The following is a 12,192-nucleotide window of genomic DNA, read 5'->3' as shown; positions in this document are numbered from 1 at the left end:
CTAATTACACAGAATTTATTAGCTCTACTGGCCTCTAGTGGCCTACACCTATAGTAGTAAAACATTTTTTTTAATAAATAAATAAAAACACATCAACACACAAATGTTGTCAGCAAAAGATCTAATATCCAGAATAACAAAGATAGTGTTTAAGAAAAAACTTTTCATTTAACTTTCCAAACCTATTAATAACTCACTTTTTACATAAATATACTGTAATCCAATTCCCTATTCATTCCATTGGGCATTAAGCAATCTAATTTATTAATCCAGAAAGCCTCTCGCTTTTTGAGGAGCAATTCTCTATCACCCCCCCTTCTTGGTACTTGTATATAATCTATTACTTGAAATCTCAACTGCGCAATCGTGTGGCCCTTATCTAAAAAATTATATGCAACTGGGGCATTTAAATCCTTAGTTCTAATATTGGATTTGTGTTGGATAATTCTGTCCCTGACCCTTTGTGTCGTCCTGCCAATATATATTAACCCACACGGACACTTAATCAGATAGATTACAAAGTTGGCATAACAGTTAAAATAACCTTTGATCCTGAATGTCTGTCCTGTAAGGGGATGAATAAACAAATCTCCTTTTATCATGTTGTTACAACTAGAACAATTAAGGCAAGGGAAACAGCCATTATTCTCTGCGGTAATAAACCCCTGTTTAGATTTATTTCTACTGCCCACATCTGCTTTAATAATTCTATCCCTCAAACTAGGGAGTCTAGTATAGGCTGGCATGGGAGGCTGATGAAATGCTCGCACCTCTGGATTACATTCCCTTAGGACATGCCAATGCTTCTTAACAATTTTTTGTATTTTTGGACTTACGGCACTGTACTGTGCAGTAAAAACCATCCTGTCAGGGTCATTCTTTTTCCGTAAATTCTCATTATTAACCCTTCCTTTAGGTGTTTTTAATACTCTATAAATAACTTCCTGAATCATGTCATGGGGATAACCACGCTCCACAAATCTATTACCCATCTCTTTCAGTCTCCTAAGTGCAAGGGTTTCATCCTTTACAATACGCCTTATTCAGAGCATCTGACTGTAGGGTAGTGACTTAACAAGAGCAGGTTCATGAGTACTAGTAAAATGTAACAGGCTATTCCTATCCGTATCCTTCCTGTATAAATCTGTCTTTAACAGGGGACCATCCTTATACACTTTAGTGTCAAGAAAATGAATTGATTCTTCACTCCAAGATACTGTGAACGTAATACTTTTTGATGCTGTATTCAATTCCAATATGAACTGATTGAGGGAGCCACCAAATGCCAAAAATATCATCTATGTAGCTCCACCAGGTGGCGCCACATAGAAGAAAAAGTTTATTTTCATATACAAATCTTTCCTCGAACACATTCATAAATAAGTTGGCATAGGTAGGGGCGACGTTGGACCCCATTGCTGTTCCCTGTTTTTGTACATAATATGTATCTTCAAAGAAAAAATAATTACAGTATAATATTATCTCCATTAGCTCAACAATAAACTATTGTTGTGCCTTTGTAAATCTTTTACTCCTTGAAATCACATATTTAATAACATCCAAACCACTAGTGTGGACCCGGGACCCAACCGGAAGTATTAGGAATATCACTTTCGGGTTTGCACGTTGACGAGAGCGGAGATTACAGGGAGCTGTGAGTAGCTCTGAAATGACCATGGAGTCATTGTCTGGGGAATCAGATGCCGGAGGAGACGGGGTGGCAGGAGGCACCACCACAAAGTCGAGCAAGCAACCGATTCAGGAGTTCCAGAGGAGGACCCGCCAAGGGAAAAAACGCTGATCATTAACATGAGTCTTGAAAACGGCCCAAAAGTAGGGCTGAAATGCGTTGACAACTTATGGTGAGCTTCATTTTAATTATTCATAATTGTTTATAGCAGTTTTGCACTATGTTGTTGTTTTTCATTTACAGGAACTCAGGATTTATGTATTGAGGGGTCTTTTGGATAACTCCGGATCTTCCCCAAAATCTTTTTACTATATAAGTTCATATCACTGAGGATTCAACTAAGACACTTTCACACTATACAGGATTACCACTCAAGATCCAGAGTGCACGTTTGGATTATACCCTCATCAGTTCAATCATCTTTTCTAGCATTTTTTCTAACATTTTTTCACGCTTTTTTATTTTTATCTTTATTTTTTTATTTATTATATATATTTTTTTCAATACATATTTCACCATTTTTTCACTTTTTCAAATGTTTCACCCTCAAAGTGTAATATAGGACACTATCACAATATCATTTTTGCACAATCACCTATCTGGTTTATCCTATTTCATTATCTTGACCACCTTATCTCTTTGAGACTCATATAGGTCCCAACGTAACTTTCTTAAATTTTTGATCGTTATAATCCCGACTGTTTTATATTTGTATTTTAACTAAGTCTTTGTATCATATATGTACCATATATACATTCCTGCAATTTTAACTAATTTTATTTTCTTTGTGTATAGCATGGATCCATGTTGAATTGTGTATATATGTTTGTTAATATTAAATAGATATGTTGTAAGAGCTTACCTTTTCCTTTGCCTCACCATCCATTAGGCGCTCCCCGAGCTTTAATCTATATCTGTTGCTAACTTTTAGGGCATGCTAGGGGCCCTTAGTCTCTAGGAGCTAATAGGAATCCATTAACGCTGAGCGCTGGCAGATAGACCCTTCACTAAAGTGTATAAGGATGGTCCCCTGTTAAAGACAGATTTATACAGGATACGGATAGGAATAGCCTGTTACATTTTACTAGTGCTCATGCCCCTGCTCTTGTTAAGTCACTACCCTACAGTCAGATGCTCTGAGTAAGGCGTATTGTAAAGGATGAAACCCTTGCACTTAGGAGACTGAAAGAGATGGGTAATAGATTTGTGGAGCGTGGTTATCCCCATGACATGATTCAGGAAGTTATTGATAGAGTATTAAAAACACCTAAAGGAAGGGTTAATAATGAGAATTTATGGAAAAAGAATGACCCTGACAGGATGGTTTTTATTTCACAGTACAGTGCCGTAAGTCCAAAAATACAAAATATTGTTAAGAAGCATTGGCATGTCCTAAGGGAATGTAATCCAGGGGTGCGAGCATTTCATCAGCCTCCCATGCCAGCCTATACTAGACTCCCTAGTTTGAGGGATATAATTATTAAAGCAAATGTGGGCAGTAGAAAGAAATCTAAATGGGTTTATTACCTCAGAAAATAATGGCTGTTTCCCTTGCCTTAATTGTTCTAGTTGTAACCACAGTTCAATATCCAGCACTCTAAACCCTCAGGTGTGTGCACACTGACATTGGATCACTGCAACAATCCCAAAGTATCAAAACTCATAAATAAATGCATACATACGATATGAACATGACTAAGGGTGCATAACCCGAAATGTTGTTATTGCTGAACCTGCTCCCACTATATGGCAATAAAAGAATTCTTGGAAGATGAGAAGTGGTGCCATTGCATGTATTTGTGAGTTTTGTTCTAGTTGTAATAACATGATAAAAAGGAGATTTGTTTATTCATCCCCTCACAGGACAGAAATTCAGGATCAAAGGTTATTTTAACTGTAATGCCAACTTTGTAATCTATCTGATTAAGTGTGAGTTAATATATATTGACGAGATGACACAAAGGGTCAGGGACAGAATTATCCAACACAAATCCAATATTAGAACTAAGGATATAAATGCCCCAGTTGCATATCATTTTTTAGATAAGGGCCACACGATTGCGCAATTGAGATTTCAAGTAATAGATTATATACAAGTACCAAGAGGGGGGTGATAGAGAATTGCTCCTCAAAAAGCGAGAGGCTTTCTGGATTAATAAATTAGATTGCTTAATGCCCAATGGAATGAATAGGGAATTGGATTATAGTATATTTATGTAAAAAGTGAATTATTATTAGGTTTGGAAAGTTAAATGAAAAGTTTTTTCTTAAACACTATCTTTGTTATTCTGGATATTAGATCTTTTGCTGACAACATTTGTGTGTTGATGTGTTTTTATTTATTTATTAAAAAAAATGTTTTACTACTATAGGTGTAGGCCACTAGAGGCCAGTAGAGCTAAGAAATTCTGTGTAATTAGAATGTTAATTAAAGAGGTGTGGCTTTACCTGCCTATGGGTACTTAAGGAGACTTGGATATGTACATTTTGTATGAACATGACTAAGGGTTTGCAACCCGAAACGTTGTTCTTTTAATACCTGCTCCCACTTTGTGGAAAATAAAGAGATTCTGTTGAAGATTACCTGTGGTGCTGCTGCAATTTTGTGCTGTAACTTAATTTAAATTTAGGGGGTGTTAGGTTTAGAGGTTAATAGTTTAATTAGGTGTTAGCGATGCGGGGGGATGGCGGATTAGGGGTTAATAGGTTGATTAGGTGTTAGCGATGCGGGGGATTGCAGATTAGGGGTTAATACTTTAATTTATGTAGTCGCAATGTGGGGAGGCAGCAGATTAGGGGTTAATAGGTTTATTTTAGTATCTGCAATGCGGGGATTGGCGGTTTAGGGGTTGATAGTTAGTTTATGGGTGTTAGTGTACTTTGTAACATATTTTTGTTTTGCAAAATCCATAACTACTGGTCTTTGATTGTGGAATGTATCATTGCGGTATAGGCTACAGCCATACCACACAACTTGTTATATCAAGTAGCTTACCATTATGCACTCAAAGGCCATTTTTCAAGTGGTATAGCCATACTGCACAACTTGTAATCTTGCCCACTGTTAACTGTAGAATATGAGCATTCTCCTACAGTATGTTTGATCTAGCTCCTATTTAATAGACAGAAGAACTTTAATATGAAAAATGATAAACATAATGTGAGAAAAAAGACGTTATGACCTTAAATGGACATAATAGTGCAATATTAAAACACTCTAATGTGCTATATAGGATTTTACTATTGGCCATTTAACTATGGTGTAGATTTCAATTCGTCTTCATTTACTTCTGAAACCTGTTGAGAGGGTTATGGTGAGGTTTTTAAATGTGAGACAATTAAAATCCATTCATCAAGAGGCAAACAGCATTAAAACCACCTATACTTTGCATGGGAAAATTCATTGACCTGGAAAAAAAGGAAGGTACCATGTTTGCCAGAGTTTTAGAAGAACGAATAATTCAGTTTAACAAAAAAAAAACCCCATAATTTATGTTTACCTGATAAATTATTTTCTTTCCTGGCATGGAGAGTCCACAAATCCATTTAATTACTAGTGGGAATTCAACTCCTGACCACCAGGTGGAAGTAAAGAATACCCCAGCAAAGCTTCAAGTATTGTCCCATTACCCACAATCCTCAGTCATTCAGCCGAGGAATTATGGAAAGAGAAGACACAAAGGGTATTGAGGTGCCTGAGGTTTAGAAAAATGACAAAAAGCTGTCTTAAAAATAAGGGCGGGTCATGGACTCTCCATGCAAGGAAAGAAAATAATTTATCAGGTAAGTATAAATTATGTTTTCTTTCCAATGGCATGGAGAGTCCACAAATCCATTCAATTACTAGTGGTAACAAATACCAAAGCTAGAGTCCACAGAATGGAAGGGAGGGACACACAAGACAGATGAACCTAAACAGAAGGCACCACCTCTTGAAGAACTTTCCTCCCAAAGGAAGTCTAAGCTGAGGCAAAAACATCAAATTTGGAAAAAGTATGCAATGATGACCAAGTGGCCGCCTTGCAAATCTGTTCCATAGAAGCATAATTTTTAAAGGCCCAAGAGGAAGCAACAGCCCTAGTGAAGTGAGCCGTAATTTTCTCTGGGGGCTGCTGTCCAGCTGACTCATAAGCCAATTGAATAACACTTCTCAACCAGAAGGAGAGAGTAGAAGAAGTGACCTTCTGACCTCTGTTTACCAGTAAAGACAACAAAAAGAGCAGAAAATCTTTTGTAGCCTGTAAATCTAACCTAAAATCATGCACAACATCCAGATAACTGCTCCTTCTTAGAGGAAGGATTAGGACAAAATGAAGGAACAACAATTTCTTGGTTAATATTGGGTTCTGAGACCACCTTAGGTAGAAATCCTAATTTAGTACAAAGAACCATCTAATCCGCATTAAGAATAAGATAAGGAGAAGCACACTGTAGCGCAGAAAGGTCAGAAACTCTATGGGCAGAGGAAATTGCCAGCAGAAACAAAACCTTCCAGGACAATAACTAGATATCAACAGAATGCATAGGCTCAAATGGAGCCTGCTGCAGATTTTTAAGAACAAGGCTCGATTCTAAACTAAGCCTGGACAAAAGATTGAACATCTGGCAAAATTGCCAGATGCTTCTGCAGAAGAATCGACAGAGCCAATATCTGACCCTTTAGGGTACTGACTGAAAAACCCTTCTCCAGGCCCTCCTGAAGAAAGGACAGAATACGGGAAATTAATCTCAATAATCACGGAAAAACCTAGTCTGGACAAGACTAAGCATTCAATCTCCAAGCAGGCAGCTTCAGAGAGACTAAGTTCGGATGGAGGAAGGGACCCTGAAGTAGAAGATCCTTCCGCTGAGAGCCCATTGCCCTGGATGAAACGTCTGCCTGCTCAGATAATCCGCTTCCCAGTTGTCTACCATTGGGATATGAGTGGCAGAGAGATGAAAATTGTGAGACTCTGCCCACTGAAGAATGCAAGTTACCTCCTTCATAGCTAACAAGTTCTGAGTTCCTCCTTGGTGGTTGATATATGCTACCAAAGTGATGTTGTCTGATTGAAATCTGATAAACCGGACTAAACTCAGTTGAGGCCAAGATGATTGATAATTGCTCTTAATTCTATGATATTTATAGGGAGGGCAGATTTCAAAAGTCCCTGAGCTCTTAGGGACCCCCAAACTGCTCCCTAGCCTAACAGGTTGGCATCAGTAGTCACAATCTCCCAAGAAAGTCTCAGGAAACAAGTGCCCTGAGACAAATGGTCCTAGGAGATCCACCAAGACAGAGACATCCTTGTCTGAGAGTCTAATACTATCCTCTGAGAGAGATCCGCGTGGTCTCTGTTCCATTGATTGAGCATACATAACTGTAGAGGTCTCAGATGTAAGCGAGCAAACGGAATAATGTTCATGGATGACACAATGAGACCAATTACTTCCATGAATACAGCTACCCATGGACAAACAGAGGATTGAAGAGAGCGACAGGCCTCCAGAAGCTTGAGTTTTCTGACCTTCGTCAAAAAAAACTTCATAGATACTGTCTATGATTGTCCCCAGAAAACATACCCTGGTACTTGGCACCAAGGAACCTTTCCCTAGATGCATCTTCCATCTGAGAGCAGAGAAAAGCTAACAGCGAATCTGTATGTGAGCTTGCTAACTGAAAAGATGGTTCGTGGACCAAGATATCGTCCAGGTAAGGAGCCACCGCAATCCCTAGAGATCTGGCCACAGCCAAAAGATTCAAGGTGCAGCGGCGAGGCCGAAATGCAGGGCTACAAATTGGAAATGTTGACCCAAAAAAAGTGAACTTCAGGAACTTAAAATGTTCCCTGTGGATAGACACATGAAGATAGGCATCCTTTAGGTCTATAGTGGTCATAAATTGACCCTCCTGAACTTGAGGGAGAATAGAACGAATAGTCTCCATTTTGAAGAAAGGGACCTTGAGAAACTTGTTGAGAGACTTTAAGTCTAGAATGGGTTGAAAATTTCCCTCTTTTGTGGGAGCTACAAAAAGATTTTAATAAAATCCCTGACCCTGTTCTGCTACAGGAACTGGCATAATCACTACCAGAGAGGACAAATCTCTTATGCCTCTCCCTTTACCTGGTTTACAGATAATCTTGATAATAGGAATCTGTCCCTGGGGGAACAAAACTTGAATCCTAGCCTGTATCCTTGGGAGACTACATCCACTGCCCAAGGATCTGGAACATCGCAAATCCAAGCCTGCTGAAAAAAGGGAAGCCTGTCCCCTACCTGATCCAGAACTGGATCGGGGGCAGCCCCTTCATGCTGACTTTCTGGATTGCTTTCCCTTGTTCCAGGGCTAGCTAGCTCTCCAAGAAGTCTTGGCTTGCTCAGATTTATAAGACGAGAAAGATCTCTGTCCCTTGAAGTTACGAAAGGAACGAAAATTAAAAGTCTGACAACCCTTGGGTCTATTCTTCTAATCCTGTGGTAAAAAAACTCCCTTTCCACCAGTAACTGGGGAAATGATCCCTGCCAGACCAGGACCAAATAAAATCTTACCCTTAAAAGGTAGAGACAGAAGCTTGGATTTAGAATTCAAATCCGCAGACCAAAACTTTAACCAGCTCTGCGGGCTAGTATCGCAAAACTAGAAATCTTGGCACCCGGCCTAACAACTTGCATACTGGCATCACAGATAAAAGAATTAGCCAGCTTTCAAGCCTTCATCCTATCCTGGGTCTTCTCTATAGTAGTCTCCTCTGAAACTATATCAGACAAAGAGTCACACCAATAAGAGGCTGCACCAGCAACAGTCGCAATACTATCAACTGGCTGCCACTGCAAACCCTGATGAAGAAATATCTTTCTTAAATAACCCTCCAGTTTCTTATGCGTAGGGTCTCTAAAAGAGGAACTATCTTAGAGAGGAATAGTAGTTCTCTTGGCTAAGGTAGATAGAGCGCCCTCTACTCTAGGAACAGTGCACCACAGATCTCGTACTGAATCAGCCACAGGAAACATCTTTTTAAACACAGGAGACTGGTTAAAAGGAACACCCGGCTTCTCCCATTCCTGAAATATAATGTCAGACATGCGATCTGGAACAGGAAAAACCTCCACAGATTTAGGTTTGACATAAAAAAACTTAATTTAGTTTATTAGCCTTTTTAGGAACTTTGCAACAGTTTTAGTCATCCAAAGTAGCTTAAACCTCCTTCAAAAGTAAATACAGATGCTTCAGTTTAAATCTAAAATTAACCTCCAGAATCTATTGAACTAGAAACTGCAGATTCTGAATCAGAGATCTCGCACTCAGAAGCTGCAGAGGAATGATCCTCGCTAGTTAACGGAGAAAAACTAACTAAATCAGTCTTGGCGGAATCGGAACCCATAGAAATGTTCTTAGACTTCCTCTTCCTTTTACCAGAACTAGGTAAAGCACTTAGGGCTGCAGAAACTGCAGAAGTCAACTGCGCAGCAAAAATCTTTAGGCAAACAAATACTCCCAGAAACTGACTGAGAGGAACTGCAGGGCACTGCATGTGAATCTGTCAAAGACTGGGACATGTTAGAGGAAGGCTGAGTCAACCCCTAAACAGCATTATCCTGAGAAAAAGAAGGCTCAGATAAGGAATTCTTATCCTTAGATAATAAAACCTTATTAAGGCAAGGGGAACAAAAACGCACAGGAGGAAAAACCTGGGCATCTGCACAATAAAGACATTTATCAAATGACAGGGAAAGCTTGGGATCTGCATCCATAGTAAAACATAAAATAGCCCTTTATTTTCCTTATAGAAAATTTGAATATAAAAACTTTATGCATAGATATTAAATAATTATTAAAACCAGCACCTCTACACCCCAGCCACGCTGGAGAGACTCACCCAACCCATAACCAGGAATCCAATCCACACCAGCAGATAAAACAATCCTGTTCAAACTGCAAATCCTAGAAAACTCCAACCATCAGAGAGAAGTGACAGGTAGGAAAAACGATCTTATGGCAGAAAAAAAACTCTGACTCCTTGAAAATCCGGCTTCCAAACAGCCGACTACAAAACAAACTGTTCAGCACTCAGGAAGTAACTAAGCGGTCACATGATCGCAAATTCAAAAGTAAGGTGCGGTCCAACAACCTTCTTAAAGAGATATTACCCAAACAAAATAAAAGGCATGTCATTTTAAACAACTTTACAATTTACTTTTATCACCAATTTTGCTTTGTTCTCTTGGTATTCTTAGTTGAAAGCTAAACATTGGAGTTTCATATGCTAATTTCTGAGACCTTGAAGACTGCCTTTGCATTTGACAGTTTTTCACCACTAGAGGGTGTTAGTTCATGTGTTTCATATAGATAACATTGAGCTCATGCACATGAATTTACCGAGGCACTAATTGGCTAAAACGCAAGTCTGTCAAAAGAAGTCAAATAAGGGGGCAGTTTGCAGAGGCTTAGATACAAGGTAATCACAGAGGTAAAACGAGTATTTATATAACTGTCTTGGTTATGCAAAACTAAGGAATGGGTTAGTAAGAGATTATCTATCTTTCAAAACAAAAAAAATTCTGGTTTTGGCTGTCCCTGTAAAAACAAGGAACTCCTAAGTGCTGCATCCTTCTCACCTAGAAGGTAAAAGCACTTAACTGTGGATAACAGGTGTGACAGAATCCTCACTGACATAGACCTGTAGATAAAGAAAAGACAGAGTAACCAACCCTGGTTTTCTAAATAGGGGTAGCAAAAATGTTGAAAGGTAAGCAAAGACCACCTTGTCGTCTTCCAACTGCTAAATGCCACCTTTACTCTTAGTAAAGAGAATTACATGGACACAGCATAACCCCAATCCTTGCTTGCAGGGAAAAGTACTTATTAAAGGATTAACAACTTGATTTTTTTCAGACACCTTCTTCGCACATCACCTACAATGTTACGCAGGCAAATAATGACTGGGGATTGTGGGTAATGGGAGGTTGCTTGAAGCTTTGCTGGGGTGTTCTTTGCCTCCACCTGGTGGCAAGGAGTTGAATTTCCCCTAGTAATTTAATGGATTTGTGGAGTCTCCATGTCATTGGAAAGAAAAATGATGCACAGGTTGATTTAATAGATAACCAATAGGAAAAAAAATTACAAGGTTTGAAGATACTGATGCCATCACTTTTGCACTATGATCTATGCTTTCTTCTTGTAAGATTTAAAATAGATGACTGCTCTTAAATAAGTAATTGCATTTTTTTTAACAATATGTTTAAGGACAAGTGGTGCCAGTTTGTATGGAAATACTTTTGTTGCTTTAGACCAGAATGCTGTACAATGATTATAATTAGTAAAATCAACCATGCCATTTTTCAATTTGTATTCATCAGTAATTTTAAAAGGAACATTTCAAGGGAACTGGTGCGTCTCTGTTTTGTAACAATCTCTTTGTGCTAAAGCAAAGACTACTTTCTTTGTCTAATTTAATTTATTTCTCTATTTTTCCCTTAGGGATAAATGATTAGATAAATGGGTCAAATTTATTTTGCTGGATGAAAAATCTACCGTATATCCTGTATCACTAAATGATTTAATTTACATTTTCTATTAACCATAGAACATAAACAACTACGTTTACTATCAAAGTACTAAGTGAGGTTTAAAATCTAATCTCAAAGTCTACTTTTACAATCACATTTACAAAAGGAGCAAAGTTCAGGGCATATACTGTCAAATTCCAGTATAGGTGGATCTAAAGGGGATAGTGGCTGGTTCCTCCAGCCGAGATCATCCTTCTCGCTATAATGATGTTTTTCAACTATATTATTGACTGGCTGGCCAAAATCAATACTTAACTTGTAATCTAAATGAGCATTCGTGATTGTGAGTTCAGTATTGTATCCACTGTTGTGAACAACTTCTCTGGTAATTCTGTTTTACAATAGACTTGTAATACCAGATTGTGCACTATTATTAGCATAAACCAGCAATACTGATAGCGCACCCTTCACAATCAATAGTGCTCTACTTGTAATCTAGGCCCAGGTGCAATAAACAGTCTTTTTAAAACATACACCTAGATTACGAGTTTTGCGTTAGAGGCTATGCGGTGCTATTGAGCATTTTTCCTTCACCGCTCACTTACATGCAGCGCTGGTATTATGAGTTTTCAGAAACCCATCGTTAAAAGACAAGAAGTGAGTGTTGAGCAAAATTTTGCTCATTACCGCACTCCAATACCAGCGCTGCTTAAGTCAGGGGTAAGCTGGTCGTACGTGCTTGTGCACAACTTCCCCATAGGAATCAACGGGGAGAGCCGGCTGAAAAAATGTCTAACACCTGCAAAAAAGCAGCGTAAAGCTCCCTAACGCAGCCCCATTGATTCCTATTGGGAAATAAAAGTTATGTCTAAACCTAACACCCTAACATGAACCCGAGTCTAAACACCCCTAATCTTACACTTATTAACCCCTAATCTGCCGCCCCCGACATCGCCGACACCTACATTATATTATTAACCCCTAATCTGCCGCTCCGGACACCGCCGCCACCT

The sequence above is a fragment of the Bombina bombina genome, chromosome 3 (genome assembly GCF_027579735.1).
Source record: "Bombina bombina isolate aBomBom1 chromosome 3, aBomBom1.pri, whole genome shotgun sequence".
In the NCBI taxonomy this organism is placed as follows: Eukaryota; Metazoa; Chordata; class Amphibia; order Anura; family Bombinatoridae; genus Bombina; species Bombina bombina.
Note: the sequence above shows the minus strand (reverse complement) of the source record.